The following is a 10,000-nucleotide window of genomic DNA, read 5'->3' as shown; positions in this document are numbered from 1 at the left end:
AGCCAGACAGACAGACAGGCAACCAGATATAGACAGATAGACAAACAAACAAACAAACAAACAAACAGACAGCCAGACAGACAGACAGGCAACCAGATATAGACAGATAGACAAACAAACAAACAAACAGACAGCCAGACAGACAGACAGGCAACCAGATATGACAGATAGACAAACAAACAGACAGACAGGGCGGGTACTAACTATAGTAATATTGTTTATTTGCATTGGGAAAGATAGACACTAGCTGGCTGAACAACATCTATTGAAAGATAGAGAGAAAACGAGAGAGAAAGAGAGAAAGAAAGAGCTGTACTGTATTGTATACCCATTCTGCAATCTGTTAATAAAATATACACTGATATAAGCCTACTGGTTGCTGTTCAATCATAATAATAATAATCATAATTAGCTGTCAGGAAACAAATAAAACGTTTGTCATTATAGGTGACAAGGTGGATTGACTTAATGACTGCTATATCCTGCTATTATTATTATTATTATTATTATTATTATTATTATTATTATTATTATTATTATTATTATTATTATTATTATTATTATTATTATTATTATTATTATGCAACATTGTAATAGTTATAGGTATAAACAAACATACAGACAGGGGGGTGGGCGTTTATTTGCAGATACAGACACAGCTGGTTGAACAACATCTATATCTGTGGTAATAATGCAGATATTCAATTGTATTCTGTGACAATGCGCGTGGCGCGCCCGCTCAAATAGGATCGAGGCGAAAAAATAGCTTGCCGCTCGCGAGCTGCTCGCGAGGCGCGCTCCCGCTCGCGGCCAGTGTGCCTACTATCGTCCGTTAACATGGGAGCGGAAGTGAAGAGGCAGCCGCCCGTCCGTCCGTCCGTGTTCATTCGTCAGCAGTGAGCCCGGGGCGTAAGAGGGAAGTTTACCAATAAGGGCTTTAAAAATAAACAAATAGCAATGATAGTTACGCCTTTCAACCAGAGAAGGACATCCAACCTTTTCATAAAGGACACAGTGGTGGGTATCTTATCTGTCACCAGTAATACATCTGAGGGCAGAATGATAGACCAAGTCCAGAGGTTTAACCCTTTCACTACCACACTACAGAAGGTTAACCGTCTTGTAGTGTGGTGGTGAAAGGGTTAACCTTCTGTAGTGTGGTTGTGAAAGGGTTAAGAGTTGAAGCCGCAGCCTATAAATCACATCACCTCACATACTGTACATTATACTATTTCTATGATACTGATGCATATACTGGCACTATAGAACAAAGACAATACAGGCTTTGTACAGTGCATTCTTCCAACATGGCTGCCATTGGTAACCACTTTTGAAAGCAAATGTGCCGAAATGCCGAAATATAATGTCTGTGCCGTGGTAGAGTGGATAAAACAGTGTAAAAGCATAGCATTACAGGGGCGCGACAGTGTCTCAGGGAGGTAGAGCAGTCGTCTGGTAATCCGGAGGGTTCCCGGTTAGATTCCCACTCCTCCCGGGCAGCGTGTCGAAGTGTCCTTGAGCACTTAACACTTAACCCCTAATTGCTCCTGATGAGCAGGTTGGCACCTTGCATGGTCGCCTCCGCCGTCGGTGTGTGAGTGTGTGAGTGAATGGGAACAAATTGTAAAGCGCTTTGGATAAAAGCTGTTAAATGCAGCCATTTGCCATTTACTGTTCCACTCTGACTCGTTTTACAAGATCCCGTAATAAAAAACGACGTCACATTTCGGTGATATATTTCTCACGTACATTAGCAGCCGTTGCCTCTTCCAACATGGAGGACAAATGGCATTCCAAACATCCTGAGCCAGAGTCTCCCTGCAGATGGTTTCAATGCAGTGGGAGATGCTTTGCTGCCAGGCGGGCACAGCTGCTGGGAGACGAGCTTACTTCCTGTTGCAGTGTTTGCTGATATCAAGAGCTGACCGGAGATGAGTTGTAGTCCGTAGAGCTGCCGCGATTACCGCATTACCGCGGTATCGCTGTTACATCACGGCCACCGCAGAGTAGGCTGAATACCGCGTCACCGCTGTTTTTTATAATAATAATAATAAATTACCCTCCTCTCGTTGGGCTTGCGGCTCTGCAGATATACCCTACTCGTCTATCGAGGTTCCAAGCGACCCTATTGGCTACCAGAAAAGTCACGTGAAACATTGCAGACCACTGATTGGTCAGAAGAGAGACGCGTCACACGTTTTTACGTCCTGAATGTCAGCTCATCACAATACGGCTAATAACGTTAGCTTTAACTCTCCGCCGAAGTGGACTAACATCGCGCCTCAGGAGTACTAAACGAGACATAATGATTTTACTGTCTGCAACGAATGTTATAATAAAAGCCCTTCGTTCTATACACTTGTCTGATTGAAAACTTTATTAACAGACCGCAGAATGGGACAACTCAGCACGCTCTGAGCAAAGAAAGGAACTGAGATATGAATAGAGTATTGCTTGCTATGGTCCGGTAAATACGCTGATGTTATTGAACGTATAACTATATAATGTCAATGCCACAAAACGAATGCCTTTATTATAAAGTAGTAACTTTATAGTAATAATAATAAGAAAGGGTCGGGGGGGTTAGGGGTAACCACCCCTGCCCGCGACACCGAGTGAACTGCGCATCCGTGTTTCACTTTCAATAACTAATGCGTGCTTGCCGAATCCCAAACAATATTCATGCTGCAAAGTCATCCTCTAAAGATAGACATTTAGACTAGAGGCAGGCTATATGCTATAAAGAGTAGACTACTACAAAAAAAAAATGCATTCAAACTTTTTTTTTTTTTTTTTTTGTGCGTGCGGTAAAAACCGCGGCGGTAGGAAATATTTTGCAAATTTGTGCGGTAAGGAAATAATCAATACCGCGGCAGCTCTACCGTTCAGAATGTTTATGCTGTCATAGACTGTGATATCAAGAGCTGACAGGAGATCAGTTGTAGTCCGTTCAGAATGTTTATAATGCTGTCATAGACTGTGATATCAAGAGCTGACCGGAGATCAGTTGTAGTCCGTTCAGAATGTTTATGCTGTCATAGACTGTGATATCAAGAGCTGACCGGAGATCAGTTGTAGTCCGTTCAGAATGTTTATGCTGTCATAGACTGTGATATCAAGAGCTGACCGGAGATCAGTTGTAGTCCGTTTAGAATGTTTATGTTGTCATAGACTGTGATATCAAGAGCTGACAGGAGATCAGTTGTAGTCCGTTCAGAATGTTTATGCTGTCATAGACTGTGATATCAAGAGCTGACAGGAGATCAGTTGTAGTCCGTTCAGAATGTTTATGCTCAAGTCAAGTCAAGAGTCAAGAGTTTTAATTGTTACGGCATACAAGTATACAATGAAATGCGGGTGGTCTTGCCCGCAACGATGTGCAATACAGTGGTACAACATATAATAGAATCCAATAAAAAAACAACATTGTGCAATAAACAGGTAACAGGTAACATGGTGTGACATCTCGGTATCTGTACATAGTTATTTACAGAGCATATAGGACATGCTAGGTAGCTTTGGTAGTGCAATACACTGTTCCTGTTATTCTAATTTAAAGTGGCCTTTCCTTTTGGCCATAAGTGTGCGGCATGAGTGTGTGCCCGCTCATGTTAAAGTGTTAAGTGGCTGCTAGTGTGTGAGCGTGCACAGCGTGCGTGTCGTGTGTGTGTTCATGTGTGCTTGTGTGTAGATAGTTCAGTGTTCTGTGGCACTCAATGCTGTCATAGACTGTGATATCAAGAGCTGACAGGAGATCAGTTGTAGTCCGTTCAGAATGTTTATGTTGTCATAGACTGTGATATCAAGAGCTGACAGGAGATCAGTTGTAGTCCGTTCAGAATGTTTATGTTGTCATAGACTGCCAGGGGAGGGACTGGTTAGATTCGATTTGATTAGATTAGGTTAGATTCAAATTTACTGTCATCTTACAGCACAAATACAGTACAATGAAAATAAGTTTGGCATCCACAATGCAAATGTACCAGTAAAGTGCAATAGTAATATACAATGTACAGCTGATTAAACTGGGTATAACATATATAAATTAGTACTACGGAGTGATAGTGCTAATCAGATGTATGTACAGAGTTGTAGTATCAGAGTTGTACAGTGATACAGGTATAAAGACACTATACCATACAGTATAAGGCATACTGGTCAGCTGTTACGACCCAAGGGCCGGTCCTGCTGACCGGCAGGAGAATAACATTGGACATTGCTCTCCTCCTGACATTGGTCTCCTACCCTCTAGTGGCCAGACTAGCCTGTTGGTACAGGCGGCCATTTTACTGTGGTTCCAAGTAATAGACATAGTGTCTAATTGTTTATTGTCTTGGGCCACCCCTGTCTATGTGTGATGTTACTCCCCTGTTGTGTTGTTGTGTGTCATTAATGCCGTAGTGTCTAGTTGTTGTTTAGTTTGTCATTGCTTTACTGTCGTTGTGTTGTGATTCTGTGTTGGCCAGGTGTTGTTGATTATTAATTGATTGGGGTATTTAGGTGTCTGTCTGTCCTCCCTTCCTTGTGGCGACATTCCTCCAGTATCCTGTGTGTTCCCCGTGTCGTGCCTGCCTTCCCCGTTGATGTCTAGTGAGTCCTTGCCTGTATACTTCTGTCGTTTTCTTGTTTTCCTTCGTTATGTTATTAGTAGTGTTGTTTTGTATTTACATTGGATAAGAAGTAAACACCCTTCTTCAAGCATCGCTCCTCGTCTCTGCCTACATTCCTTCTCCCTTGTCTGCAAACTGTGTTCTCAACTTCATTAGCACACCAAGCGTTACAGTCAGCAGCGTAACTAGTAAGAGTAGGTAAGGGATATGTACAGATATAGATATCGTATATATAAGATAAGACAAGATAAGATATTCCTTTATTGATCCCCTTGGGGAAAATCATTCGTATGTAAAAAGGATTATATGCAGGTATGTATAGGGAGGTGTAGTGGTTACGTCATTGCCGTTTTCCGTGTTCCACCCTCTGTCCAACGCAATGTATTTCCCCATTGCCCATTTCTAAATCGTCTCGTTTAAAACAAATAAAGCATTAACATTTGCATGGTGTACATTTTCTGTGCTTATTCGTCCACAATCTATAGCTCGACATGAAAATATTCGCAATTAATCATAAATAAAAATCGCCAAATTTAATTTCAACCAAAAATGCTTAAACAATAATGTTATTGATAGAAGGTAGAGCCATATGAAATCCGTTTTATTTTTTTCCAAATTCCATTTTATTTTTTCCAAATTCCGTTTTTTCCGTTTTCAGAATTCTGTATTTTGCTTTGTACGCTCATTTTACCATCAGAAATAGTGTCTAATAAGTGGGAATGAATAAATGTCCACAATTTAATAAGATATAACAGTCCATTTAATAGGGCTGTCTTAAATACTTCGAAGCTTCGAAGCTTCGTTCGATGGGCATGGGATTCGAATATGAAAATAAAATTAGATTATTAAAAAAATAATAATAATTATATATATTTTTGCAAAATCAACTCTGCCTCTCTTTGTTAATTACAACAAGCAATGCTGTTTGTTATTTAAGATGAGGTCGGACTCGGCACTGACAGATTTGTGTTCATTGTGCTGCTTTTATAAAGCCTCAAATGATGGCTTACAATATTTCATGAAAGCAAAGTGTTTTGTTTGTCTAAGATTTAAAAAGGTTTAAACTTTACAGCACCGACAAAGTTGAACAAAGTGCTGTACAAGTCCCACAACATAAAAAAAAAAAAAGTAAAAAAAAGAAAAACGTAATTTTTTTTATTTTATTTTTTTTGTTGATTCCATTTTTATTGCTCAATTCCGCGATTCCGTCCGCGATTCCGTGATTGCGGATTCCATATGGCTCTAATAGAAGGGAACTCATTTTGTGCAAAAATGGAAAGCTTTTCAATGTCCACGCGGCAGAATTGTTACAATAGCCGATAATCCATTTTCCCCAATGATAAATCCCTATACGGGTGGAACAACCAGTGACGTCAGACTACACGTCCAGCTATAGACAGTGGGTCCAGACCGGTCCATTTGCTAGAGAACAGCTACGACAACAGTTGATCCAGTGTGTCTGTCCGGTTACATCTGTATTTAATTGCTCTTCGCGTCCGTTCGGCGTCGGACAGGGGCTGATGACGCGCCAGTTTCCGGCCAGTTTCCGCCAGATCTGTGTCTGTTTTGACGGTCAGAGAAAAGGTCAGAGAGGATGACCTTCTCTGGAACGGACAGATTCCTCACGTCCGTCGCGTGGCTCTCCGTTTTCCCCGCAAACACTCGATGGCGTTAGGGTTCTACTGTAAAAACAAACCAACGGACGGCGGCGGCACCTTCCGTCTGGTTTCCCCTCCGTCGTTCCGCGATGGATCAGCTGCTAACCTGACCTGCCAGCTGGTCCCTTAGAACAGAACCATCTGGGAAGGAAGTCGCCCTTTGAGTCTGTTTGAAAGAGGGCTGGTAGAAAACAAGATAAGATGAGATAAGATATTCCATTATTGATCCCCTTGGGGGAAATTCGGGCGTCATAGCAGCATGTGGGGGGACATAAATATTGGCAATAAAACTATATCTGAATATAAAACACGAGAAAAGAGTAAACAGTGTAAACAATAGAATTAACTGAACATAAAATATGAGAAAAGAATACTCTTTACAGTGTAAAATGAAGGTGCAGATGGATTATATTATACGTTGAATAGAAAAAGAAAGCAATACGCTTGGACCAGCACTCACAGATTTTGGTTATTTAATGGCATAATTATATTATACGTATATTATATAATTATATTATACGTTACAATAAATATAGGCAACAAATAATTTGAATATAAATATAGTAAGAGTAGAAGTAAACAATATAAACTAGGTACAGTATACACACGGTGCAGTATACACTAGGTGCAGTATACACAAGGTGCAGTATACACACGGTACAGTATACACAAGGTGCAGTATACACAAGGTGCAGTATACACAAGGTGCAGTATACACACGGTACAGTATACACAAGGTGCAGTATACACAAGGTGCAGTATACACAAGGTGCAGTATACACAAGGTGCAGTATACACAAGGTGCAGTATACACACGGTACAGTATACACAAGGTGCAGTATACACAAGGTGCAGTATACACAAGGTACAGTATACACAAGGTGCAGTATACACAAGGTGCAGTATACACAAGGTGCAGTATACACAAGGTGCAGTATACACAAGGTACAGTATACACTAGGTGCAGTATACACAAGGTGCAGTATACACAAGGTGCAGTATACACAAGGTGCAGTATACACTAGGTGCAGTATACACTAGGTGCAGTATACACAAGGTGCAGTATACACAAGGTGCAGTATACACAAGGTACAGTATACACTAGGTGCAGTATACACTAGGTGCAGTATACACAAGGTGCAGTATACACTAGGTGCAGTATACACTAGGTGCAGTATACACAAGGTGCAGTATACACAAGGTGCAGTATACACAAGGTGCAGTATACACAAGGTGCAGTATACACAAGGTGCAGTATACACAAGGTGCAGTATACACAAGGTGCAGTATACACAAGGTGCAGTATACACAAGGTGCAGTATACACAAGGTGCACTATACACAAGGTGCAGTATACACAGGGTGCAGTATACACATGGTGCAGTATACACACGGTGCAGTATACACAAGGTGCAGTATACACAAGGTGCAGTATACACAAGGTGCAGTATACACAAGGTACAGTATACACAAGGTGCAGTATACACAAGGTGCAGTATACACTAGGTGCAGTATACACAAGGTGCAGTATACACAAGGTGCAGTATACACAAGGTGCAATATACACAAGGTGCAGTATACACAAGGTACACTATACACAAGGTGCAGTATACACAAGGTGCAGTATACACTAGGTGCAGTATACACAAGGTGCAGTATACACTAGGTGCAGTATACACAAGGTACAGTATACACTAGGTGCAGTATACACAAGGTGCAGTATACACAAGGTGCAGTATACACAAGGTGAAGTATACACTAGGTGCAGTATACACAAGGTGCAGTATACACAAGGTGCAGTATACACAAGGTGCAGTATACACAAGGTACAGTATACACAAGGTGCAGTATACACAAGGTGCAGTATACACTAGGTGCAGTATACACAAGGTGCAGTATACACTAGGTGCAGTATACACAAGGTGCAGTATACACTAGGTGCAGTATACACAAGGTACAGTATACACAAGGTGCAGTATACACAAGGTGCAGTATACACAAGGTGCAGTATACACAAGGTACAGTATACACTAGGTGCAGTATACACAAGGTGCAGTATACACAAGGTGCAGTATACACAAGGTGCAGTATACACAAGGTGCAGTATACACAAGGTGCAGTATACACAAGGTGCAGTATACACAAGGTGCAGTATACACAAGGTACAGTATACACAAGGTGCAGTATACACAAGGTGCAGTATACACAAGGTGCAATATACACAAGGTGCAGTATACACAAGGTACAGTATACACAAGGTGCAGTATACACTAGGTGCAGTATACACAAGGTGCAGTATACACAAGGTGCAGTATACACTAGGTGCAGTATACACATGGTGCAGTATACACTAGGTGCAGTATACACTAGGTGCAGTATACACTAGGTGCAGTATACACTAGGTGCACTATACACAATGTGCAGTATACACTAGGTGCAGTATACACAAGGTGCACTATACACAAGGTGCAGTATACACAAGGTGCAGTATACACAAGGTGCAGTATACACAAGGTGCAATATACACAAGGTGCAGTATACACTAGGTGCAGTATACACAGGGTGCACTATACACAAGGTGCAGTATACACAAGGTGCAGTATACACAAGGTGCACTATACACAAGGTGCAGTATACACAAGGTGCAGTATACACTAGGTGCAGTATACACAAGGTACAGTATACACAAGGTGCACTATACACAAGGTGCAGTATACACTAGGTGCAGTAGGTGCAGTATACACTAGGTGCAGTATACACTAGGTGCAATATACACAAGGTGCAGTATACACTAGGTGCAGTATACACAAGGTGCAATATACACAAGGTGCAGTATACACAAGGTGCAGTATACACTAGGTGCAGTATACACTAGGTGCAGTATACACAAGGTGCAGTATACACAAGGTGCAGTATACACTAGGTGCACTATACACAAGGTGCAGTATACACAAGGTGCAGTATATACTAGGTGCAGTATACACAAGGTGCAGTATACACAAGGTGCAGTATACACAGGGTGCAGTATACACAAGGTGCAGTGTACACAGGGTGCAGTATACACAAGGTACAGTATACACACGGTGCAGTATACACAAGGTGCAGTATACACAAGGTGCAGTACACACAAGGTGCAGTATACACAGGGTGCAGTATACACAAGGTGCAGTATACACAAGGTGCAGTAAGGTGCAGTATACACTAGGTGCAGTATACACTAGGTGCAGTATACACAAGGTACAGTATACACACGGTGCAGTATACACAAGGTGCAGTATACACAAGGTGCAGTACACACAAGGTGCAGTATACACAGGGTGCAGTATAGACAAGGTGCAGTATACACAAGGTGCAGTAAGGTGCAGTATACACTAGGTGCAGTATACACTAGGTGCAGTATACACAAGGTGCAGTGGTTTCGCCCGTAGCCGTCAGTAGTTCCTCCAAGGACCGTGATTGGTCGGAACCCCTGTGGAACCTTGGAGCCCGATGGAAGCAGCTGCCATGCGAGGAGCCTCTCCCTCAAGGCTTTACTTCAAAAGGTCTGGAAGATTCTAGAATTCTCTATCTGGACGTCGTCCTAAACAATAGTGACTTCTCCCCGTCGGCCGCGGTCAGTCAGGGCAGAACTTCTGCGTCGTACTGACAGCTGACGGCACGTCAACCGCAGTCGGCTCCACACAACATTATAATTGTCCAATTTGAAGCCGTCCTATAAAACATAACAATGTGG

The sequence above is a fragment of the Notolepis coatsorum genome, assembly GCF_963971535.1.
Source record: "Notolepis coatsorum genome assembly, chromosome: 13".
In the NCBI taxonomy this organism is placed as follows: Eukaryota; Metazoa; Chordata; class Actinopteri; order Aulopiformes; family Paralepididae; genus Notolepis; species Notolepis coatsorum.
This window is presented reverse-complemented; position numbering follows the sequence as displayed.